Consider the following 27,168-nt stretch of genomic DNA (forward strand, 5'->3'; position numbering starts at 1 on the left):
TTAAAATTGAGGTACAGAAAAATATACTGGTTATTGGGCAGACCCTCGGTCCTCACAGTATACGGAGTGTCTCAGTAACTCTGTTACAAGGCGATATCTCCGTTATGGTTAGAGATACTCGTAAATGTTTTGGGGACAAATTGTTTGATTTGATAGAACGCATTATGTGGTGAGACTTACCTGTTTTTATTACTTCCGGTTATACCGAAAGTCAATGTCAACTTCCTTATTTCAAATGAAACACCCTGTATATTTTTGCATTTTTAGATTCCAAACATTAAAATGATTAAATAATTATTAGGTCACCCTATTCCTAGACCTTATGTTTAAATGTCACATGTCATTTTCGGCTGCATAGAGATCAGAAGCACGCATATAATTTAAGCAATGTAAAGCAATGTTAAATTTAAACAATTTAGATTTAGTAATGGAATGTTTATTGCAGTAAATATTCAAAATTATTTCCATTAACTTCTAAACATTTGTTTAATCTATTATGGAAACAGCGCCGCACATTTGCGAGCATTTAAGATGTAACGGCAGCACAAGCTTGTCGGATTCTTTGTTTCATGCCGTCTTGTGTTGTAAGTTTCCTCGAATAAACTGTTTCTTTAATAAACCCCCATTAAAAAAATCGAAGAGAGTAATGTCTGGTGAACGTGGTGGCCAGAGAGTCAAACTTCCCCTTGCTATCCATCTGTTGGGAAATAAAATATCTAAAGCATTATGAGAAAAACGAGCGTAATGTGATGGTGCACCATCTTGTTGCACCCACATAACCTGACGTACTACCAGAGGAATATTTTTCAATAATGTTGAAAGAGTATTAATTAAGAAATGTGTGCACATATTGCTATTAAGCGTTGCTTCATAAAAGTGTGGTCCAACTAAATAATCACCGATTATTATTTTGTATTTTTTATTAATTCAACAAGCTTGTGCTGCCATTGCACCTCAAATACTCGCAATTGTGCGGCGCTGTTTCCATAATAGATTAAACAAATGTTTAAAAGTTAATGAAAATAATTTTGAACATTTACTGCAATAAACATTACATTACTAAATCTAAATTGTTTAAATTTTACATTGCTATGCGTGCTTCTGATCTCTATGCAGCCAAAAATGGCATGTGACATTTAAACGTATGGTCAAGGAATAGGGCGACCTAATAATTATTTAATCATTTTAATGTGTGGGATCTAAAAATGCAAAAATATACAGGGTGTTTCATTTGAAATACGGAAGTTGACATTGAATAGTAAAAACAGTAAAGTCCCACCACATCATGCGTTTCATCAAACCAAACAATGTCCCCAAAACATATTTGAGTAATTTTAATCATAACGGAAATATCGCCTTGTAACAGAGTTACTGAGACACCCTGTATAATACGTTCCTGCTTTACAGACAAGTCCTGAAACCGGTATGGATTTATTCAATTCTGGGATTGTACCAGATAAATTAACCGAAACATTATCTAAAGATTTCAAAATAAGGTATTACGAGGCATTGTTAATGCCCCGTGGTACATTTGCAATGACAATCTACATAAGGATTTGGATGTGGAAACTGTCGACAGAGTTATTAAGACATATGTCCAAAAACATGAAAAGTAGCTCCATCGACACATCAACATCGAGGCTCTCCAGCTCGTGGATAGTGTTAGTCTACTCAGAAAATTGAGAAGAGTGAAACCATTTAAATTAGTGTAGTGAAAAAAGTTACTACAACCGAGTGCGCATTAAAACAATGCCAAAGTATAAACGACAGAACCAAATAATTGTCATAACACAAATACTTTGTAATTCTAATCGTAGCAAATTATGTAAAAAATAAATAGCTTATTAATGTAATTTAACGAAATTGCTATATCATAAACTCACCCGGAAGGGGAGTTTAATAATTTAAAAAAAATGGAAACCTTTCTTGCATTTGGCAGTATTCCAAACGGTGGATAAATTCACAATGAACTATATGTATTGTTTCCTAACTAACATTAGCGTTTTCTTTTCTGATTGTAGTTTTTAAGTCGTTAATTGTTTCAAATCTAGTTGTGTATACAACATTTTTCAAATGGCCCAACAAAAAATAGTCTAAAGGATTAAGATGCGGAGACCTTGGTGGCCATTCAATTGGTCCACGCCTTCCAATCCATCTATTGGGTAATGTTACATCATCGAGATATTGCCTAACTTGAGCTGCATAATGTCGTGATGCACTATCTTGCTGGAACCATAAATTTTCGTCATGTATCATTGGGTTATTAGGGCTTGGATATAAAGTTCTTAAAGTGGGAACTAAATGTTGTTGTAAAAATTCGAGGTGTCTTGGAATGTTCAAAGTTTCTTAAAAAAAGTACGGCCCAGTGATCTGATTTTTGACAATCCCTGCCCAAACATTAATTTTTCCAGCATATCGGGTGTGGTGTTGTCATTCATCTGGGGGTTTCCTTTACCCAATAGCGGCAGTTTTGTCAATTAACATCCCCGGTTAATGTAAAAGCTGATTAATCTAAAAATATAACATTTTCAACTTGGCGAGAGTAATTGTGGCACATATCCATTAGGTTTTAACAGAATTGCATTTGTCGGTTTGAATCGTCGTCATTTAACTCGTGTCCAAGATGTATTTTATACAGATGTCACTTTTTAGATTTTAACAATTTTATGTACACACGAAGTAATCTCGACTAAGTGGCCGAGTGCTACTATGTGGATTTTCTTGCACAGCTAGTAAAATATTTAATTTTTTATCCTCACTAATCGCAGAACGTCCAGCCTTCGACTTATTTTCCACAAAACTAGTATCTAGAAAATATCTCTCAATTTCACTAATTACTAATGGGCTAATTGGTTTATCCAGATATTTGTTGTTAAATAAAACACACATCTCCCGTTGTGCTCGCACTCTATCACCGTACCAATCATCATAAGAATTTCAATTCTTTGTGTTATGGATAAACGCATTGTAATACAACTTTTATATGAAATTAAAGCTTCACGAAGTCAAACCAAAACTAACAAACATGAAAATGTTGTGTATTAAACGAGTAAAAATACCTTTTCTATGGAAATAAATAAACAAACCGACCAAATAAATCAACAAAAGACTACCCCGATCCGTTTAGTGGACGTCTATTTTTTATCGTGAGATACCGTAAAGGAAAATATGTTTTTGAGAATTTATCAAAAATTTTATTTTATAATATAGTAAAAAAATTACGTCCTGTACATAAAAATATGAGTTCTTTTACATTAAATGATCAAAAACAGCAATTACCACTAAAAAAAATTAACACTGACGTCATTTCTAGAACAATAATGACGTAAAGGCTAACATTATCCAATCAAAATATGTGAAATTGTAAACTAAAGTCAACGTGTCCAAGTATTTTTATTGCTTTAATTCTAGACCAAGAAAATTAATTTTTTCAATACTTTATATACATATATATATATATATTGTATGTCCACAGATAGAGGGCCCAAGAGGACAAATGGACAAAAAATGTCGTTTTTCGACAAAAAGTCATTTTTGATAAAAGTCTCTGCTTCTCGAAAAATACAATTTACGAAGATAACTGAACTTTTTTACACAGGGTGCTCAAAAACTACGAAAACATGAAATACTCTCAAGAGTAAACTACTTTTATTTCTGATATTGGAGTAAAATGGTATATAAAAAACAGATTTCAAATCCCACCTAAAGTTTATGTACAAAATTTTAACTCAGTATTCCAAGTTTTATTTTTCTTTTAAAAATCAAACAATTTCTAATTTTACCGTTTTTTATTTACCATTTTAGTCCAAAATGAGAAATAAAGGTACTCTTGATAGTATTTCATATTTTTGTAGTTTTTGAGCACCTTGTATAAAAAAATTAAAAATTATCTTCGTAAATCGTATTTTTTCGAAAAGCAAAGATTTTTTTCAAGAATTACTTTTTGTCGAAAAATTACATTTTTTATCCATTTGTCCTCTTGGGCCCTCTATCTGTGGCATACAGTATACCTATACACTCTGTATATACAGAGTGAGTTAGAAAGAATGGGCCAACACTAAACTGGACATACTAGTCACCAAAATATTGTGATTAAGCTCAACATGGCTTATACTAATATCGCTGATTTAAGAGATACAATACATATGTTCAAAGTTTAAATTTTATTCTAAAATTTCTCAATAATTAAGAAAGATTTGATCGTATAAATCTGAAAATTGGCAGTTTTATGTTTTTTGGTGTGAGAATTGCTAATTTTAAGATTATTTTGACGTTGCTCTTAGAGAGAGATAGTTCCACCATATCATTTATGTAATTTTAAACATTTTTTTTACCTGTTGAGCCATGTTTAAAACAAGTCGAGCATTTAGAAGAACGCTCAATTCTACAAAGAAAATATACTCTTGTTTAAGTTGTCTAAACTTATTGGTTTATGAGTTATTTGCATTTAAAAGGTTCAATGTATTTTGCTATAATATATTGTAATATAAATATAGTCTTGTCCGGATAAAACGAACTTGAAGAATGAAGTGAAATTGGTTCGCTATAACCGGAGTTCGTTGTAAAAGGAAAATAAACTAAATATATAAAATAGTATGCATGATTCATATATGTATATGTCGGAGATTTATTAGTTTTTACGTTCTGTAGATGTAATATTAGAAGAGACAATAAGATGAAGGGCAGGCTGACAGCCTTCTTAAGAAAAAGCATTGTCGAGCGAGGTCACTAATACCACGACGCTCTTAAGTGGCCATGTGTGCTAATTATTTGGGTGACACTAAACTATTGGTTCCTTTGTAATAGGGACTAGCAGGTACTTTTCCCACGGTTCTGAAGGACTCACCAGAACTGGGAAAGTTGAGACAGCAGGGACAAAGAACTGGCAGTTAATAGATTGACGAGCAGAAGGGCGGTCGTGGGGTAGTGAATTCGCTAGTCTGTCTTTTCATTCTTTGACTTTTAAAGAGATACCTTTCCTCCAAAATGGAAAACGCATCGAACGCTATTCCGACATATATAATGTTTTCGAAGAAAATACGTCTTAGTAGATTTAAAATATTTTATTTAAATACCACAAAAATAATATATAACTTATTAAGTGTTATTTCACCTATATATGAAGAAATGGTTAAAAAAGACACAAACTACTACTCTAATTATGAAAAAAATCTTCTGGTATTTCGGTTTGCACATTCTTTTTAAAGATAAATTTGCTGATAAAATCTTCTACGGTACAAAAACTATTCCAAACTTCTTATGGAACAGCTTGCTACTGTACAAATAAGCGAGTTTCCATCATTCCCTGACTAGTTTCTTTAACTGAAATGAACATTTATTCATCACTCTCTTCATTACCACTCATTTCATCTAAATTTTCACCTTAAAAATTTGTTTCTGTGTACATAACACTTGCGCTCACAAAAAATAGTGATTTAGTTTTTGTTTATGTGTGTATGTTACCTATTTCTTGTGACTGAATAATTTCTTCGTTCGTTATATACTCAATAGACACAATGCTTTCGTCAAGATTGACGTACTCTTCAAAGTCGAAATTTTGAAAATATTTTCGAATTACCTCTACAATTCTTCGTTGCATTTCCAAATCAAGAAATATAGAATAGAAATTCCTTAATGTCGCTCCTTTGAAAAAGTTTCAATAGAAGACGGTGTTCATGGTTCGATATAAACGGCAAATACAACCTAAATACACGATAAAATTGGTTCGTTCTGTCCGGAAGTTCGCTATAAGCGGCAAAAAATCGTTAGCCTTATAGGATTTTTTTGTGTCCTTTGACCTTAGTCCATTATAAGCGGGTTCGTTGTGTCCGGACGCCACTGTATATATATATATATATATTTATATATTATTACAGTACATTATACATATGCTATGTGTGGGATCCGTTAGACAGATTGCTTTAACCCTTCTGTAGATATGTAAATAATTTCCCTTTTTCCAACTAAGTCGAGGCATGATCGAGAAATCGTTAAGTTCTACATAGTGATAGCGTTAATATTGTTAGTTAACTCTGATAAATCTAAGGTAAAAAGAGATGTGAGGGGATTGTTGTACCTCCATTGGACGCCCATGTATGTCGCAATCTAGTTAGAAGTATTCTCGTTAATTAAGAGGGTTTCGCGATCGTAATCTTCGTGTAATATATTTATATTTGATGATTAATGTCTAACCACGCTTTGTCGGCACTGGTGGGAAAGTGTAGCCACGCTTTGTCGGCATTCATGAGAAAGTACCGACCAAGTGCTATCAGTACCGTTGTAATGTCGTAGGTGGTGTCATAAATCGATAATTGCTCTCTAGCCAGGATACGACACTTTTATTACTCTTCGATTTAGTATTTAAGAGCGCCCCAAACCTAAAAGGCTCTCTTTCTTTCGAGTGGCTCATCTGTCCCTATTATCCATGGAGCAGAAATCAAAATAGTGTATCCATCATTATACCAAAATTCTCGACAGCGATAGAAAAACCTACATATGTCGGAATATCATTCAAAGTATTCTCCATTTTTTTAATACTTTCTATAACGTTTATTAACAGTAAAAAAAAAGATAGAATAAACAGACTAACTAGTTCACTATTCCACGACCACTCCTCCGCGCTTCTATTTCTTAACTGCCCGTTCTTTTCCTTTATTTTTTTAACTTTTCCCAGTTTTACCCATTCCTCAAGGACCGTGGGAAAAATACCTGCTAGTCTCTGTTTAACGTCCCTTAAATAATTTGCACACATGGCCACTTAAACGCATCGTGGTAATAGTGACCTCGTTCGAAAGTGTTTTATTTTAAGATGGCCCTGTCAGCCTGCCCTTCATCTTACTGTCTATTCTAATGTTACATTCACAAAACTTAAGAACTAATAAATCATCGACATGTATTATAAATTATAATGCTCACCATTGGGATATTCGAAACGGTATGGGTGGCAGGGTCGGTTAAATTAGGAAAAAGTTGTCCACTTCCATGCTCATTATGGAACCATTTCGATTTTGGATTTATCTGCCATGCTATTTTAAAAAAAAACTCTGGATGGGAAAGCTACCCATCCGATTTTGATGAAACATGGGTAACTGACATTTCTTGTTGTGGCGTTTCACATGACATTGACAGACTTTTTCTGCGCCTTCTAGATTTTGCACATTGGATTGTTAAAATATTTGACGTTTACTATAGATGTGTCAATACAAGACCAACTGTGATATCAGTTTGTGTTAATGTTATCTTTGTGCCTTTTTAATAATACAAAAAAATGATGTTATTACATGTCAACAAGTAGATGAAATGGGAATTTAAGTAACTTAATTTAATTTATCGGAAACTGTTGCTTTTAGCGATACCAATAAGGTATAACTTTGTTTAAACAGAAAAGGTAAGGAAAAAATTTAAGAGTCCAAAATGACATACACCGTGGCACAAATAAGTTGAGACGGTTTAAATGGATTCTAATCGTCGATTATAACGTCTTCTATAAGATACACCGAAATCGTCGATAAATTTTAATTTTTCATCTCAAAAAACCCCTAGATAGGAAGTTTCATAAAATTAGTTCAAAGAGAGATATTAAAGAAAACATGATATAATTTTTCATTTTTAACACTACATATTTATGTACATATAATGTATCCGGAATAAGGATTTACCACCCTTGTGAAATCTTTATTTTTTGACCAATTTTGACGTTTTTTTTGTTGATTAGATATTCAAAATACACATTTGTCTGGTGAGTACAACGACTCTTTACTCATAGCCAGCTGCGTGCATTTTTATGGCATCAAATTTCAAAAAGTAGTGTTAGGGCTTCCTTTAGGATAAAAATGAAGACAGATTCTCAAATAGAATGACCTAAAACCTACTAGTACCGATTTTCATTTTTCTGCTATACAGGATGTTCGAGAAAATCAATAAAACGCGTTGTATAAAAAAGTGGTAAGAAACCTTTTAATCCAAAATTTCTCCATACACTTGAAGCTGGAGATCAAAAACTAAGAATAAATTGGCATTTATGGCTGCAGGGTATGTACCAAGAAGATCCTGACTTTTTAAAAAACATCTTATACACCGATGAAGCTACGTTTATAACAAGTGGTGTAATGTCGGTACAAAATGGTAGGACGTAGAGTGATCATAACCCAAATTGGATAATACACCTGGAATGTAAACGACAATATTCCGCAAGAGTAAACGTTCTCTGTGAAGTTGTGAATCAAAAAATTATTGGGCCATATTTTTTTAACGAAAGGTCGAAATGAAAGGAGTTTTCCGAGATTTTCACAAAGTGAGTTTAGTGACGCACTTGATGAACTTCCCCTTGATTATCGCTACAGTTTCCATTTCCCACTTGAAGCGCCCATTTATAATGCGGTTAATATGAGAAATTGGTTACATGATTTATTTATTTTTAATTTTTAATGTTCAAGAACAGTGCCCTCCTCGTTTATATTTTTTAGGAGGAATCCATTATCTGTTTTGATGATAACATCTTTGTGGTTCTTGTGATGTGGTTCCCATATAACTACTATTCGCACTGTCGATGTTTCTTCAGTGGTTGTAGTTAATAGAAATGTGTAGTCGAAGTGTAGTGTTATTGATCTAGTAATCTTGTTGGCCTCTTGCTGAGTGATATTGAACATATTTACTTACATTTCGTTTGTTAAATTATCTATTGATTTGACTGCTGCTTTTTTTGCTGGGTTCATTGCTGGTGTTGGAGTGTTGCATGGTGATGCGCTAGGTGTCCTTCATTTTTTTGGACCTCCGCTTCTTGAGATGAATCATGCTCTGAGTCTCGGGATGTATCCTGATCCTGGTCGGTCCATCACGCCGCAAATTACGGCATTTTAACGCCCACTTCAATATTATTGAAGATTTATAAATACTCCGAATAGACTATTTTATTTAGATATAAAGGATAAAAAAAAGCTACTTTGCACTCGTATTTATTCTTTTACACGCAACCTATCGCTTCAAAGGCTAGGCTGGAACTCCCGAAAATACTAATATTTAATCCAAAAAGCTATTTGGTCCAAATTAATAATTTATTATTCTAAATTAAATTGAAGTTAATATTAATTTATTGTAACGAGGTTCGTTTTTAGTATTTAAACAATCCAAAGTTTTTAAATAATTTTTCTCGAACAACCGTCAATCAGTTTTATTGTTAAAATAATTTTTTTTCCAATTTTAAAATTTGTTTGCATAAAAAACATGTTTAATTGATTTTCTCGAACATCCTGTATAGCAGAAGAATGAAAATTGGTACAGGTGGGTTTTAGGTGAATCTATCTGAGAATGTGTCCTCATTTTTATCCCAAAAAAGTCCTAATAGTATTTTTTGAAATTATATATATACATATAATATATATAATATATAATTATATATATGTATACAGTGTGTTCAGGTTAAGGGTTTACCACACTTGTAAAATCTTTATTTCTTGGCCGATTTGGACGTTTTTTTGTTAATTAGATATTCAAAATGCGTATTTGTTTAGTGGGTACGATGATCCTTCACCCATAACTATGGTCAACTGTGTACATTTTTAAGGGATCTAATTTCAAAAAATATTATATATACAGGGTGTCCTACTAAAGTGTTCACGGAGGATAACTTAATAACTATTAGTCTTAGAGAAGAAGTGTAAAGATAAAATTGATTTTATTGAACACTATCAACTAAAAATATTTTCGTTTATACCGGGTAAACCATAAAGTTTATGCAACGTGAAACTTCGTTATTTTAAATGGAACACCCTATTTTTTTTACCATTTTCGAATTTCTCATTAAATTTTAATGTCAGTTTATGTAAGATGTCTTATGTCTGAAATTTACCACTTTCGAATTATGCCGGAAAATTTTGACAGCTGCATGGTCCCATGGAAATCGGTACTATGCCCTAACTGCTGTGAATTTCAGAATCCATTTTCTGGGATTCAAGAGGACCTAACAATTCACGTTTTGGCGTATCTTAATTTTAGAAAAACTCTTTCACAACCCTCGAAATATGCCTCTGAAATTATATGATTTTAAACCCTCATAACTTTCTTACTTCAAATGGAACCCCCCCTATTTTATTATAAAGAAATGTTTAATATCAAACTTTAATCACTCTGAGAGGGAAATGTATTGGTGCTAAAGTTGATTCCCTTCCACCTCCGTGTAGGCGGGGTGGGGGTAAACTTTTTCATTTTAAATGGCAACCCTTAATTTTTTACAGATTTGGATAATACGGCTAAAAATAAGGCAAAATTATCAGAAATATTTTTTCGATTCATGCTAGAAAACACAGTAATTAACGAAATTCAATTTCTCTTTCACTTATGATTTACTGAAAGATTTGATGATATCTGCTTTAAAATGAATAAAAACGTGATTTTTTGTATAGCTTTTATTTAAAGTAAATATTCAAAATGGTGTCCCCGAACTTCAAAACACTTATTTATCCGTGTTTTAAAGAATTCTTCACATCTACGAAGTCTGTCTTCTGAAATATTAGCATAAGCGTTTATAATTCGCAGAATCATATTCTCACGTGTCGTTGATATTTTAGAACTCTAATCTTTGAGATATCCCCACAAAAATAAATCCGGTAAAGTAAGATCGGGAGATCTCGCAGGCCAATTCACCGGACCAGATCTGCCGATCCATCGACAGTTAAAATTACGGTTAAGAACTTCCCGTGTAACCGCAGAATAGCGACCGTCATGTTGAAACCACATATTCTGACTCACTTCTAAGTTTAACTCCTGAAGTAATATGGGCAATTTATTTTCCAAAAAATTCCGGTACATTTCACCATTTAAGTTGCTTTCATACGTAGGGACCGATAAGTTTATTGCCAATGATTCCACACCATATGTTGACTGTCCAAGGACACTGGCGCTCAACCTGTCGAAGCCAATGCGGATTTTCAACGCTCCAGTAATGCATGTTATGTCTATAAACTGTACCGTGATTTGTAAGCAATAACTCGTTAGAGAATAATATACAATGGAAAAAATTGACATTTCGTTTTATGTGTTCAGATGCCTACCCACAAAAGTCTAAACGATTTTGAAAATCTTCCTCATGGAGCTCTTCGTGTAAAGAGATATTGATAAGGCTGAAATTTGTGCACCCTCAGCATTCTCCACCCACTCATATAAGAAATTCCCAATAATCCTGATATTTCTTTTATGTTCACTTGGGAATTAAATGCCACAACACCAAGGGCTGCAATTTGATTGTTTTCTCCACACACAATAGCTAGGCGACTTCTTTTCTTCTGATTTACAGTCCCTTCATTAATAAATTTTTTAAACATACGATAGAAAGGAGTTCGGGATCGTTGGTCTTTCTGGAAAATGCTGAGCGTAGAGATTGACAGCATGATCTAAATGACTGCCCAGCTTCTCCATATACCAAAACCATTTCGATTTTCTCTTCTAAAGTCAAATACTTCTTTGTGAAATAATGTAAGTATTATATATGTATATAATGTATACCCCAAGGGCAGAATTTTAGAAGCCTAATCCAAATGAACTTTATTTAGTTTGTGATACTACAACTGACTGAGAGAAATGAAATTACCACAAAAACTGCAATGAATCGTCAGAAATATTCTGGAATCGGAGATAAAGTTCGGTCACAGATTGGCGAAAACTTTTCCTGCCAACAAAGATGGAAATTACAAAGACGGAAGGAAATTACAAAATGGACAACTTTTACTGAAGGAAAACTTTAAAGTCGCCACATCGAGATGAAATTAGAGCCGTAATTACCCAACAATGATTTAAAGCAAGCCTCTACATGGGGCAAGGAGAAAGAGGAAGACAGGCCCGAAAAGGCTCCATATGATGAGGTTACTTCAGATTTATAATTTACTCGCTTCCAAATTCATTGGTTTTATTATTCACAACAAGTTCCCAATTTGGGACACAAATAGTTGAAATCCAGATAAACAAACAACATCTAATTTCTGAAATGAAATTCCAAGTTTTCATTAGCATTTTGGCCTTAAACCCGAGGCTTTATAAATAGAATTTGAAGCAGCATCTGGCAAAGTGATTAATATTTGATCGCAAGAAAAACAACAATTTCTTGTTGTCTGAATGTTGGAAAATGAGGAAACATTACACGTGTTGTTTAGGGCATCCGCTGAGATATATGATTTTTAACACTGGAAAAACAAGTTTTATTCTCCCGCAGTTCAGTGCAACAAATGCAGGAAAAACCTTCTAAATCTCTAACAAAAATTTCTAGAATTCGCATATCCCAGAATACTTTGGTTTACACTCGGGAATGTTATAGAGTATTCTATAACCGAATAATGGAGTTCAACTAACAGAATTGCGATCAAAGCTTCTAGTGTTCGAGAATGTAGATAAAAATTTCTCAATACATTCAATGAAACGATGCGCTCCAGCAAGTTAGAATCTCAAAAATGTTCTAGAATATTCTATAATCAAATGAAGGAATCCAAACGCCAAAATATGGAAGTTTAAAATGTTTGACCCATCCTGTAAGGTTTGCGATTCCTGACACTTAAAATTTTTTCAAAAATTCCGTAAGCAAGTAAAGGATCCCAAATATTAGAATTAGTGATGAACAAATAAAACATAGTTTTGCACAAATTGCAAAATCAAGACCAGATACATGGAAGCAAGACTATGACTGAGACTGACTATGACTGAAGACTATATCAGAACAAGACCATCATCAATTGACTTGAGACCTTGGTCTTGCTTTGCTGCAAGTTTTTTTAATGGAAGCATATCGAGATTTTTTGTCGGAAACTTATGTGCGAATTGATCAAATCGAAAAAATGGCAACGTTGCGATTCGTGTTTGTTTTTTAAGTGGGCGTACACAATGATGAAGGATTCGAAATAGCAGAACTATGCTGAGCCTTTCTAGAATACCAGGCCGTTTGTCAAAATATTTGGAGGGTATTCTAGAATATTCGATAACCACGAAACATTTCAAATTCCAAAGTTACGAGAAAAGTTTCCAGAATATTGCATCGAGTTCCAAAAGCTGGAAAATGGAGAGCCTGAATCTTTCGTGCTGAGCATCCTGGGAAGTTTTTTCAGTGGAGACGTTGCCACATTTAACACTTTAACCTAAACATAACGGGCAGGATGGTTAACATTGCATCTCAAGAAAAATACAATTTCTTGTTGTGTAAAAGTTGGAAAATGGAAAACTGTTACACGTGTTCCTTGGAAATATTCGTTATGATATACAAGTTCTAACCCTTTTTGTATCGTTAAATAAATTTGCCGCTGGGGAAACAAGTTTGATTTTCGTGCCATTCGATGCACTTTCTCGCTTGCAAAGAATCAAAGTTTTCCTCCATTAATAGCAGAACAGGGAAGTTAAGGAACTGGTGGCATTAGCGAATATAAAGCTCTAGAGGGGAAGAAACTTCGAATAAAAACCTGCATATATATTTATACAATAAAAGCATTCCGATTTCCAATGTTCAAGAATTTATTCTAAATGGAATTCGCGATTGCATGGCATATTTCATTGCCTCACCACTTATTCCGCTCTATAAAGCTAAAACACCTTTTACTAAATATATTCATGTTCCTTAACATTAAATATTTAACATTGAAATTCAGGACATTTTAATGGTCCAGCTCGATGCCATTGAACGATGAATATTCCGCATAGGTACATCTCATCCATTATATTACACTCACATGGTATGACGTTCTTAACGAAAACTTTCATGAAAAACACAGTTTTTTGGGTTGATGGATTACAAAAAGGGGCGATAAAACTCTTGAATTTGTTACGAGATTAAGCCTAAAGATTTTGCTTTGTCGTATAAGCATAGTAATGTTCCTACATAAGACCGAATTTTCATAAAATTCCGAAAGTTCAGATAAGAAGGCGAATTCAGATGGAACGAGCTCCCTGTGGGCTTTAGCAAAGCTCACCGGATGCCGAAGTTGAAAGGGCGTTTGGAGCGTTTACTTCTTGTCTCACTGCATGCGTAATTAAATTGCCTTTCCCTCTGCGTAACTTTATTACGCATATGACCAGAATGGTTATTGAGTCTGCTGTTTACCCAAAACATGTTTCGAATATATTTCCGTGGCGCCTAATACCTAAGCAGCAGCAGAGGAGAAAGTTTTAATTGGAATTCATTACCTTATGATACACTTAAAGCCCCCAACTTTGAGTAAATGTGATAAAATAACCACGCGTATTAAAATCGAGGACGACCGGGAACCTGAAACGATATACAAATGCTTGGATCAAGCTAGGTTCAACATTGACATTCGAGAACGTATTTGATATTCCACGAACGTGCCCTCGAGCATAAATATGTATTGTCTGCCACTTTCTGCACATTCCTCGTCCTCAATAAAAATTCATGTGTCGGAAGGTAAATGCTAAACAAAATCCCGCCCTCAAATGTAATTTCACGGCTCTAAAAGAGCAAAGATTTTCAAAATTTCTCGTCAAAGAAGTTTGCACCCAACAAATGACTCCTTCGAGCAAAAAGACTCGTATTACGCCCGAGATTTACAGGGAGGAATTTATGCTTTGTGTCTAGACACAATCCGACTTAATTGAGCCCTGTTGCATCGGATCACACAAATAGAGCTCCGATGGAGTCGTCCTTACCTGACTGATTTCTATGAAATCCGTCTAACGAGGGACCCTGTAGTGGAACAGTTCAGTTATAATGGAAGAGAACCGTGATGAATGGGAACATAAGCACTTTTTTATGGGCCCAATATTTTCAAAGCATTTTCAGTTTTATAACGAACATAACGAGCTCGAGAGAATAATGGCCGAGGCGACAACAGGAAAGTGTTTTACATAGAAATAGTTTATGGTTTATAAATAGAAACTATGTATGTTAAACGAGTGACTGTTTGCTGCAGGACAACATTAGAAATTTAGCCCACAGCTGTTGCGAAAATGCCTGTAGAAATAGTATGTGTTGCGTATCTAGTGGGAAAAGTAGTATATTCTCGTATGGCGATGCGAGTTGATGAGCGAGGCGCAGCCGAGGCTGCTGGGCATTAGAGGCCCGCAACACGATTTCCCTACTATTTTTCTCGCATTTCCAGATTAATATCAAATATGTAAATTTTAAAGATCTAGAAGGGAGCAGCTAACCAAGTGCGGGAAAATAAATTATGTTTTCCGAGGGGTGGCAAGAGAGCTGTGAATTTCAAGTCATCCATTAAATGTTGCTTGCTCAAGAACCCCGTTTTAATCTCTCTGCTGTGTGTTATATCAAATGTCATCTTCGGACGGAGGAAAATTGCTGAAAAATCATTTTCTGTCAAGGCAAGAGGTGAAGTATCTGGGAGGGCGGACTGGGGAAATATCGTGGAAGCCCTAAATCTCTAAAAGTTTCTAATAAAATTGGAAAACTCGTTTCCTGGATCGCTGTAAAAAGTGAGATATGTAAGGTCATACAGGGGTCCCAGAAACATTAATACAATTGATTATAGCGTGCCAGAGGTCAAAAGAATAGAGCAATTAAACTAAACTCATCGTTTTTATGAATTCCGATATTCTAAGCTCTTCTATGTCAAAACGGCATTTTGTAAAATACTCATATCTCCAGCTGTTTTCCGGATATTTTCAATTAAGCTTTTCGGTGTATTTCAAGGATTTATGAATTCTAATTAATTAGTGGCATTACGAGATATGCCATGAAAACAAGAAAACTTCATACGCCACAGATGCCATGGACACCTTAGATTTTTAGCGTCAAGAGGCAGATTAGTTCAGTTTAGTTCAGGTTAGTGGTTTGCTAAACCTGAACGGCTTATTGGTATACAAACCATTTACCGCTGGATAAGGAGTTTTGTCTTGACTTCTTACTAACCCCATCTTGTGCTACCTTTTACCGTTCTTCATCGACAAAATCAATTGCAGTAGTGCAGAGAACGAATGCCAAGGGATCTATAATAGGATACTGTAGTCTTGAGCGACGAATCCAGATTTTGTCTGGATAGGCATGATGATCAGGGAAGAGCGAGAAGGCAACAAAATGAAAGACGAGGTATTCAATTTTTAGTGCAGAGACATGTGCATCAGAGTGTAGGAATAATGGTGTCTGGTGCTACAGTTCATGGTAGCAGGTCACCTTTAATTTTCATCAAACACAATATGGCCACTCAATTATATATCCAAAATCATGAAGAGGAGCATTTTCTGGTCTATTCCAGGCTACTCCACAATCCAGTTTTTCAACAAGATAATGAACGTCCACATGTGGCTCGTATTACTACGAATTTCTTCCAACAAAATGAAATCAATTTGTTACCTTGGACACCCCTATCTCCCGACCTAACATCACTCGAATATGTTTGGGATATTGTGAGTAGAAAGTTACTCCATTCCCCTCAAACCCTAGTAACGCTCTGTAATGTCGTACAGATAGCCTAGAATAAGATCCTTCAAAAGGACATCAATCATCTTATCGAATCAATGTGTAGACGTGTCCAGAAATGCATAAAACAACGCGAGGGGCGACATACGATCGTATTTTTTTTTTCAGGTTTTAACCATCGAATTTATATATGTTTATTAATTTATAACTTATTATATTTATGTATAATATGTTATTATACGAAATACGTATACCAAAAATTATTTAAAACAAATAATTTTTACCGAGTATTCTCTTTTTTTATGTCACGCGATATACAGGGTGACCCGATTTTATTCAACCAAATTTAAAATTTAGATTCGACTAATCAAAATAAACAAATTTAATTCTACAAACTTTAGTTAAATTTTTTATCAATTTCGAGATATCGATATACAAAAATTTTTTAATTTGTCCATGCTGCAATTGTTTTTAAGAAATTGCAAATAAGATTTTGACTTATTTCAAAACATATAATTTTTTTCGTCAGTTTCATCGTTTTTAATGTTTTTGTTTTGCCCTTTATGTAACCTTAAATTACCGAGAAAACGCTTCAAAGAGACCTCCATTGTGTGCTACGCTACTTCGACATCTTTGAAATACCGAACGAGTTGCAACTGCTACCTGATATGGTGTTATTAATTGACAAGAAACTCCGATTCTAGCAATTAGCTCTTCTCTTTTTCTAGGAGGATTTCTGTAAACCACAGCTTTTAAAGTTCCACACAAAAAGAAGTAAAATAGGGTAAGATCTGGACATCTAGCAGGCCAGGCTACAAGCCCATTTCTTCTGATCCAGCGCTCAGCATAATTATTGTTTAACAAGTTTCGAAGGAATCCATTCTGATGAGCAGGACACACGTCCAATTGAAATCAATGACACTGTCTCACATTCAACATCAAATCTTCAAAAAAGAATAGGAAGCTCTTCTTACAAGAAATGCGAAACATATTCGCCATTATGTCCATTTGGCAGAAAAAATGGATTTACAAATTGATTGTTAATGAGTCAGTCCAAACATTAACGCTTAACTGATGTTAAAAGCGATTTTCTTGCGTGACGTAAGGATTTTCTTGTAACCATACATGTTGATTGCATACATATATTCAACAGACCTCTTCGAATAAATGTAGCTTCGACAACAATTAAAAATCATTTATGGTGTCTATTAAGTTGAACAGTATTAATAAACTATTCGCAAAATTTAATACGCCTTTTAAAATCTCCAGGTAAAAGTTCTTGCACTGGGCAAATATGAAAAGGATGTCTACCGTCAAAGTTAGTCTAATGGTTCCCCGAGGAATGTTTAACACATAAGAGGCTCGTTTGACACTTGTGCAAGGATCATTGTTGAAATCATTAAGGATAACGTTATCTCGTTGAGGTACAATAGGAAGCTGATGATCTCTCATAACGTTAAACGATCCTGTGTCTTGAAGAACTCTGTGAAGTCGTACAAAAACTTCCTGATGGAGATGGCATCTTTGAGGAAATGCAGCTACGTACAACCTTCCGGCTGCTCTCACGATATCCTGAGCACGGACGTAATAAAAATGCATATCAGCATATTCTTCATTCGAGTACAAGTAAGGTACTTTGACTTCGGATTTTTCTTTTTTTTAAAGAATCAACACCAAGCAATACCAAATCACAATTAAAATTTTTGATTTGTAAATAAGTCTGCAAAATAACGAACATTTTATGAAGTAAAAACTTTTCTCAATCAGAGTGATAAGAACCGCGTTTTTATTTTGGAGGAGAAAATTTCGATAAAGAAAATATTTCAAAAAATTTTATTATCACACTTCACTCGCTAAACCACATTGACGAAAAAAAATTATGTGTTTTGAAATATGCAAAAATCTCATTTACAACTTCTTAAAAACAATTGCAGCGTGAACAAATTAGAAATTTTTTGAACATCAATATCTCGAAATTGATGAAGAACTGAACTAAAGTTTATAGAATTAAATTTGTTTACTTTGATTAGAAGAATCCAAGTTTTAACTTTGGCTGGATAAAATTGGATCACCTTGTATAAAACACCGAGTATGTTTGCCAATGCAGAGAAACGCAAGTAAATTTCCTTTACAACGATGTAGCATGTTTCCATGCCTAAACCTCCATATCTCAGTAATAAATCTCATTTTGTGTATTGCCTCTAAACATCGAATTCTTTTGGCATTTTACCGAAGGCGGCCGTGAAACGCCATGATGACACACGCGATGACTTCATGCAACAGTTGCGAATCGTATAAAATATCTCAGGGCCAAACTAAAAACGGCGACCGAACTGCACTCTCCGAAATTCAACATGAAAAGTACAGTGGCTCGAATTCCGATCAGTGCCAGAGATAAAAATTAAATTATACCGTGTGTATTAAAAAATGTCTGTTCAAGTAGGCCATGGAATTATTTGACAGCGAATCCGTACGTCCTGCATAATCTTGAACATAAATGAACCAACCTAACACCTCATTTAAAAATACCGCTTCGATAACTGTATAAACTGTATACGATTATGTGTATACGAAACTGTATTATTGTTTATCTGTTTACCTGTATTATTAGTTGGTTTTTATTAAAAATAGTATTTTCTAAGACTTCACGGACTTGTGTGTTAGTTAGTTAAAGTTTTCTGAATGCAAGAAATGCTGTTTACGCTCGAACAAACAGGTTTTATGGTTGAGTCTTGTTTTCTGGAGTTCGTTTAGTTGGTCTACCACCTTCCTGGGTTTCTTTGAACACTGCCAGTTTTACGAAATAATTTGACAATATAATTCAAAGTGCTACGAAACTGCGATTCCTGCACAGCAATGTGGAGAAATTTTTGACGAAGTTCTTGAAAACAAGGTTGATATTTATAGGCCCATTCGCTGTTTATGAACTCGCCATTCCTAAAATAAGACTCAATCATGAAGGCTTTTTGTTTGAGTGTAAACACCATTTTTTGCATTTATAAAACTTTAACTAAGCAACACACAAGTCCGTGGAGTCTTGGAAAAGACTATTTTTAATAAAAACCAACTAATAATACAGGTTAACAGAGTGGTATTTTTAAATGAGGTTAGGTTGGTTCATTTATGTTCGAGATTACGCTGAACATATCAAAGACATACGGATTCGCTATCAAAAAATTCCATGGCCTACTTGATCAGAAATTTTTTAATACACACGGTATAACAATGTTGTAAAACAAATGTGTTATCCAACGTTGTTATGCAACAATCTGCTACATTTTTTCTTAATCTGTGAGGGAAAAAGGCACCACCCACTAGTATAATAGCTGAGAATAACATTAATCTTTCACTAAGGGCTCGCATGAATAATAATAATAATTTATAGAATAAGAAAAAATATTCTGACATCCTGTAGAAAGACAACAAACAACTTTTGTATAAAGAAAGTTTAGATGAATCGCTCTATTTTGACCCTCTAGCCCCGAATACACATTTATGCTCATTTTCTGGAACGTTCTGTATACTTGCGATTTTATTTAATTTGTTTCTATCAGAACTTCCCCATTCTCCAAGAACAACTTTCATTGAATAAGTTTTTCTCGAATCTCTAATTTACAACTTTCCGCCTAAACTCAAAACGGTACTGGAAGAAACTTGATTCTTTGAATGGAAATAATAGAGGAAACTCGTTTTTTTGAACGGAAGAAACTCGTTATTTTAAATTGAAGTAATGGAAAAAACTTGTTTGTTGAAATTGAAGCAATGGAAGAAACTCGTTTCTTCTATTCTTATTAAGAAAATAGTGCAATAGAATAGGTTCTTGAAATAGTGCAGCAACGATAAATCCTTGTTTACATCTAAAAAGTATGACGAATTCTCTTCTCCTGGGGCTATTTCATCTTTACCCTTATCCGCTAAAATAACTTCTGTCTATTAAAATTTACATAAAGATAAAAAAAGAACTGACTCGATAACTTAAAATTCACGCCCTGTAAAACTGGAGAACTCGTTTCCTTTATCGTTGGAACGAACGAAGTGTTCAACGTTTCATAATTCTGATTACATTTCATCTTATTATAGGCTTTGCAATTATTCCTGGAGTAACTTCCACTGGACTAAATCTATTGACTGATGTAAATTGGATTGAATAGAAATCTTGAAGTTTAACCCACTTTGCTGGAATTCCAAGACTTGTTACCTCTCTTATTATAAATAACGATATTCTCCAAATCTTGCACAGAACGATCGTTTAAATTTCATATCTAGAAGCTGCGGAATTTGTTGAAGAAAAGAACGTACGTCGATTATCGTTTGTGTATATTTGGTTACCTAAATAAACTACATAATTCGCTACTTTTCCATGTCGAAACGCTTCTTCCGAAGACATTTAGCCAATCATTATTTATTATTTTGATTATTTACCATTCAGCCTCTGTATTTTTTCGTTTTCCTTTCTCTGTTATTTTATTAATTTTATCCGTTTTCTAAAAAGTTAGTCTTTTTTAAAACTACAGTATCGTTTGTTTAAATTCGGTCTCCTGTGCCTACCACAAAATGGTGTTCACGGACGAGCAGAAAACATTTATGATTGAAGCCTATTTTCGTAATGGACGTCAAATTAATGGAGAATGGGTTTATGAAGTTCATCCTGTTTTCGAGAATTTCGTGAAAAATTTCCTGAAGTTCTAACAGATGAACTGAACTTCGCAAATACACTGAAGTATGTTGTAAATTTATTTCGTGAAACCGGCAGCATTCAGAGAAAGTCAGGCAGCGGAAGACCAAAAAAACGAACTCCGGACACTAGAAAATGTAAGACAGATAATACATGAAAACTAGAATACCTCCTTGAGGAGATTGTCACAACAGATCGATTTATGGTATCTGTCACAGAATTCTCAAAAAGGACCTAAATTTGTGAATGAACAACATTTTCAGCAATTATTGTGACTTTTTCAAACAGTTAGCCTTGTGTTGTTAAAAAGTAGTCTTAATGTTTAATTGAAATGTTGAAAATTAAAAGTAAATAAAGCATCATAACTTCACTCGGCTCCTTCATCAAAAATTAATTTTAACGTCATTTTGCGGTATATGATCAAGCTACGACCTACTTTTCCTCTTCTATTTCTCTTGTGTAAAATTCCACAGCTGGCTAGATATGAAATTTAAATGATCACTTGGTATAATGATGGTGAATTTTTGTTTAAGTGTTTTAGTCAGTAGTTAGTTGAGGAGCAACAGGAGGAGAAAAGGAAACTTTGGTAAATTGAACCGTAAATGATGATGGAGGATCCCGAACTAATGCTTTGGGGCGGTTCCAAGGAACCTGAGGTGTGAAGGTGCCTGGGGCGAAGACGCTTTTGACCAACTTAAGGGCGGATGTGCCTGGATAAAGTGCCCGAGTGAATCCTCCAGCACCCGATCGCCACAAGACGGGACTAGGTATCTTGAAGGGTTTCATCTCGTGAGAAACAAATAGATTGTTGATCATAATTGATTGAATTATTGAACTTTCGATAGTTCAAAAGTGTTAGTTTTAAAGACTTCTCAACAATGTGCGTGGCAGGGGAAATTTTGTATCGGGCTGTTACAGTTGTATATAAAGAACACGTGGGGTTAATTTACATTCATTTTTCGACTAGAGCCGCCCTTAAACAGGGACCTAGATCTAAAAGTCATACTCTTTTTGCAATACCTAAAATAAACCTTTTCGTGCACCTGTCCGCCACAATGTTCTTTATCAAGGATCCTGGTAGTCGGACTTCCATTTTGATCAATTTCTCCATTGGAAACTAGGATTTGCTAAATTAAATATTAGTCATTCTCCATAGCCGTAGCGTGTGTTATCGAGATTATACATTCTGTGTGCACAGCTAGTGAATATTATTGATCGCTTCCTATACGAGCTTAAAGGAAATTATTAAATCGAGTCGTTGATCAACATGAATTGTGCTCTCTAGTGGGCAAATAGACACTCAACTTCCCTGTTACGTAACAGTTAATCAACATGAATGATTTAAGATATTTCTTTAGACATCGGACGAAGTTAGCTCGGTGAGAATAGACGAGCCGAGTAATCTACGATGAGTTAAACATTACGTCCGCACCTACTGAATGCATCAATATTTGCTCAATCAGAAGTTCGACAGAAGCACTTTCTATTCTGTCTTTTGGCTTGTAATTGACTCGTATCGGCCATGAACAAACATTGAGGCTAAAATTTCGAATATTGTCCCCTTTTTGCTTCAGTTTCTTTATTTGAAATTCCTAAAGTTTCATGCATAAAATACATACTCGCATATTGTCTTCCTCCCTGCCTCAAGTTAGTTATGGTTCTAATATAGAGGACAAGAAGGCTCGGGCTTCAGAAGGGTGGGAGCTAGCAAAATTTCGATTATTGCTCTATTAAAGTCACTTCAATATTCAAAATATAGCAAGGAAATGCCCTTCATGCATTAACTTGAATTGCGTAATTTTGAATCTACTGCTTTGCACAAATATGCGCCACTTTTATAGCCGATAAACATTGAGTGGCTGCACTTAAACGCCGTTTCATATTGGCACTTGCTGCAAGTATACTTTCTAGTGATTTTGAGCAAATCTGAATACATAACTATACCCTCATAAAATATTCCATATGCCGAAATGTATTCCAAGTTGGAAATATGAGTTTTAAACTGGAAAGGACTTTTAATCTCTATCCAGAAATGGAAAGTGGGCGTTCACAAATATTCGATATACACACACATGTCCCTGAGTCCGGAGATTAAAATTTCGAAAGTTATGCCTCTTTTCAGCTCGTTCAGTTTGATTTGATTTAATCGTTTTTTTTTTACTTTTTTGTTCTGGTAAATTGAAATATAGATTAGTTTTAATAGAAAAGTTATCTTTTAGCAAGAGAGTGTGTATTCATAGGACCCACGTTTTATGGAACCCAAGTCGACGTGGCAACATTGCCATCCACCGAAGAGCGTTGTTGTTCTTATGATGGAATAAATTTTGTAATCTTCTACCCACAATACCCCAAACACGTTCGATTAGTGATAGGTTTGGACATCGGGGTAACCAAGGTAGCAAATTGATTTAATTTTGTTGGAAAAAACACATAGTAATCCGTGTCACATGTAGTTGTGTATTATCTTGTTGAAAAACCGAATTGCGAAGTGGTCTGATATAAAACAGGACATGCTACTCCCAGACATCTTGCATGTTCAATTGGGCAGTGATATTACCTCTGATGAAAACCAAAGATGACCTATAGCACCCCACACCATTATCATTATAGTCTGATGCATGTGGTTCTGGACTAAAAATTGAATATTCCCTCTTTCGTCTCGTCGCCTTTTCGCTCTTTTCCGCCCATCCTGCATATTCAGATAATATCCGGATTCGTCACTTAAGACTACAGTATCCCATTGCAAGTTCTATTGCACCTATTTTCTGCATCACTGCAATCGATTTTGTTAATGAAGAACGGTAAAAGGTAGTACAAGATGGGGTAAATGGTACGTGTCCCAATATGTCCATGTACAATAAACCACTGGTGTGCCAGTGACATCGATGGACGAACCTATCTCTTAAAGCCAAAAGTATAAAGCAGCAATCTTAAAGTTCTGTAGTTCTTCTACGCCTTCCTGAACCTAACCTTCTTTGTAGTAGACTACGGTATTTAAACTTCAGTTCAACCTAATGGCGAATCTCCTGTTTTTAGGTACATTAAACAAATAAAAAAACAATTTCTACGAGCGCAGTACCCCAATAAATAATATTTTCAACCCATAAAGTTGATTTGTTGTATCACTCTTTGCAGTCAAAAAATACCTAAAATTCCTGATTACTCAAAAACGAATAAGAGAATAAAATTGAAAAACTGATCGTATTTACATATCAAAAACATGTTTACATACCAAAAGTGATTTAAATCAAACTATTTTTACGATGTGTTCTCGTTTCTATGTCACGCAGTATACGTATATTCAACACTTTTGGTCTTTCGAGCCGGAATCATATCATTTATGGTCCTATGGCACGCATCACACACATTTCTGGTCACTTCAAGTCCAACGCAAAACACCTGTTATATCCCAAGAACTTGTCAACATGTCATTAATGTTAAGCGAACTGATTATGCTCCTTTTCATGATGCCATATCCAGTTTCTGTACTGCAATGTTGCTTTTGCCAGAGTCATGGTTGCATAATTTCGCTTTCCATAGTGGAGTTTCTTCAAGCAACTTTCCCAAATTTCAAAAATTAAATTGATAGTTCCCTCTACTACAACATTAGATCGTTTAACTCAAATTTGATTTGTTATAGATCGAAAAATTGAGATTTATTGTTAAGAAAACAAAACTCTAGTTTGTATCCCCTATAAACTTTTATTGCAAGCAATGACCCTCAAAAGGGGAACAACAATAAATATTTATGCCTGATATTGTACTTTGAAAACATCCAATAATTCTGAAGTTAATAAAAAAAAACCAAAAAGTCGCAAACAGAAATATATGTATATGAATGTCGCCAATAGAGTTTCTTTATGTTAAAAGTACATAATATTATTAGTGCCGCTTTGTAATTTCTGGAAATCATTGAATTTTCGCTTTCGAATTTAGAACTTGGAACAATAGCGAAAATGATACTGCTGCATTGAGAATTTTTGCACAATTACTTACGTACACAAGATCTTTACGTTGTGATCTCAAAAATTTAGCTCTGGCAGTTTTTAGAATGTAGCTTAGTAATTGACTCTAACTGCAGCTTTAAGAATCACCAAATATTTTTGTTTAGCTCAATTTTGTTGTTGTACCTAGTACGTTGAACATGTTTCAATAGTTATTACAACATCTTTACCTTGTGATCCCGGAAATTGAGGTCCCCTAATTGTAGCTTTTGATAATCAACAAATATTTGTACTCACTCAATGTGATATTGAACCCACTGCGCCGACGAAATCATCAATATATTTCCGTCCAACTCGATTATTATTGAGCTCGTAGCACTGAAAATGTTTATGTAAACTCGATGCTTCGAACGCTCAAAAACTCGGCTCGACAATTCCTTTAAATAGCAATTTTCAGAGCTTCATTTTTCAACTGACCCAACTGACAATTATCTCACTTCTCTTTGTTCTGTGCCTCAAGAATAAACCATAAATTACCGTTTGTCATACTTAGGAAATTATGTAATAATAAATAGTTTTTGGTAAATAATAAAATGTTCCACCGGTCTTCGTTCTAGGACATGAAAGGATGAAGTTAAACCCGAACTAAAACACTGGATGCCAGGCACATAGATGAAGGCTCCTTAGGCGATTTAATAAAAACGCATTTTTTCCGAACTTCTAGTACACTCATCAATGAAGCTGAAGTCTCTACTTTCTTATTAGAGAGACAAATGGGATGAGTCTCGAGACTCTAGGCATTCAACTTATCTCCAGCAGTAGCTGAGTTTAATAAAAGTCTGTTGCATTGTTTAATGGGGCGTGTTTCGATTTATCCAGGCTCAGTCTTGATATTAGATCGCAGGATAAAACGAGTTAATGGCCTCTAACTTGCTACGATTTTCTCTGTTCTGCTATCCCCACATGGTAATTCCGCATCGCGGAAGAAATATCCAGGCAGATTTTCTAATCCTCTTTTCCAATCTCTGCAAGCCCTGAAGCGGACATTCATTAGAGAAATGCCCCCACTGATATTTTGTAGAGAAATTACCGGCAATCAGTATTATTCCTCTGAATCTCAGAGCTGGGAAGAAACAATACAAAATTTAATGCTGTAAGAATGTTTCAAGAATGTCAAACACGCGTAACTTTCCAGGTGCCCACATAAATGTAAAGGGATAATTCTAGAGCTCCTAAAGGATGCCTACGCAAGATTTCCGATAATCACTTGTTGTTGCTTGAACTTCTTAAGATATTCAATTAACCGTTACATCTCTCGAACCCTTCGGAGCGTAAATCTTGGCGTATTATAATTTATGAAATTATTAAGTTCGAGTCAAAATATCAAGGAAGCGCTAAATTGGACTACAGAAGTTATTCCTGCTATTTCCTATTTTCTTGCTATTTAACCCGTGATGGAACTAACCCAATTTAGATCACAATGCATGTTCCAGAGCCGGTCTGGAAACCTGCAAAACCTGTTAATGCTGCCGACGAGACAGAATTGCGAGATATTTCTCAAATAAACTGCATCCATTAAAGTTAAGCACGTGGTGGATAGTTTAAATGGAAACAATTCGATAGCTATTGCTTCCAGAGCTGCTTTCCTGGGTGGAATTGGTTTTTATTTAACGGTCCGCGTTCCAGGTCTCTGCGATTGGAGCAGGCACTACCCAGCAAACGCCATTCTTCAAGGAGTTCTGCTGACGGTGCATAAGACGCTTCCTGCAAACTTGGAAAGAATTTCCGGAAAAATACACAAAAGGCACGCAAAAATCTACCAAGACTGGGCCATGACTGTGGAGATGTTTTTAATATTTTTTTCTTTACATTCTAAGGTGTACGCCTGAGAAGCTTCTTGCTGGAGACGAGCGGCGAGAGGTAGAAAACGATAGATATTTACGTTACCTTACGGCTCAATTTTTCAATAAGAAATGGAAAGTCTTGGAAAGACTGAGGATGTTTAAATAACAAACAACCTCAGGCTAAGACATAAATTGTGTTAACTCAAAGAAGTTGCCAACTTTAGGAATTAATCTCCAAGTAACCTTCGGGAAAATTCTTAATTGCCTCTATATTTGACGAACATAGTTTGTCTGTGTTAAGCACCTTAAACCAAGTACGTAACACGAGAATTTAATTAACTT

The 27,168-nt window shown here is 34.8% G+C and overlaps 1 protein-coding gene across 2 annotated transcripts in view; it reads right to left on the reverse strand.

Annotated features, from left to right (window-relative positions):
- LOC136416430 (G-protein coupled receptor dmsr-1-like) overlaps positions 1-27,168 on the reverse strand; it is a 77,026-nt gene that overhangs the window by 26,974 nt on the left and 22,884 nt on the right. The window contains exon 1 of one of the 2 annotated variants that reach the window (XM_066401594.1): positions 24,271-24,368. The exons of the other annotated variant lie outside the window; for it this stretch is intronic. The gene's annotated coding sequence lies outside the window, so the exon portion shown is untranslated. Of the gene's footprint in view, positions 1-24,270; positions 24,369-27,168 lie in introns of those variants that run through there. 2 annotated transcript variants of the gene reach the window in all.

The sequence above is a fragment of the Euwallacea similis genome, chromosome 23 (assembly GCF_039881205.1).
Source record: "Euwallacea similis isolate ESF13 chromosome 23, ESF131.1, whole genome shotgun sequence".
Taxonomy (NCBI): domain Eukaryota; kingdom Metazoa; phylum Arthropoda; class Insecta; order Coleoptera; family Curculionidae; genus Euwallacea; species Euwallacea similis.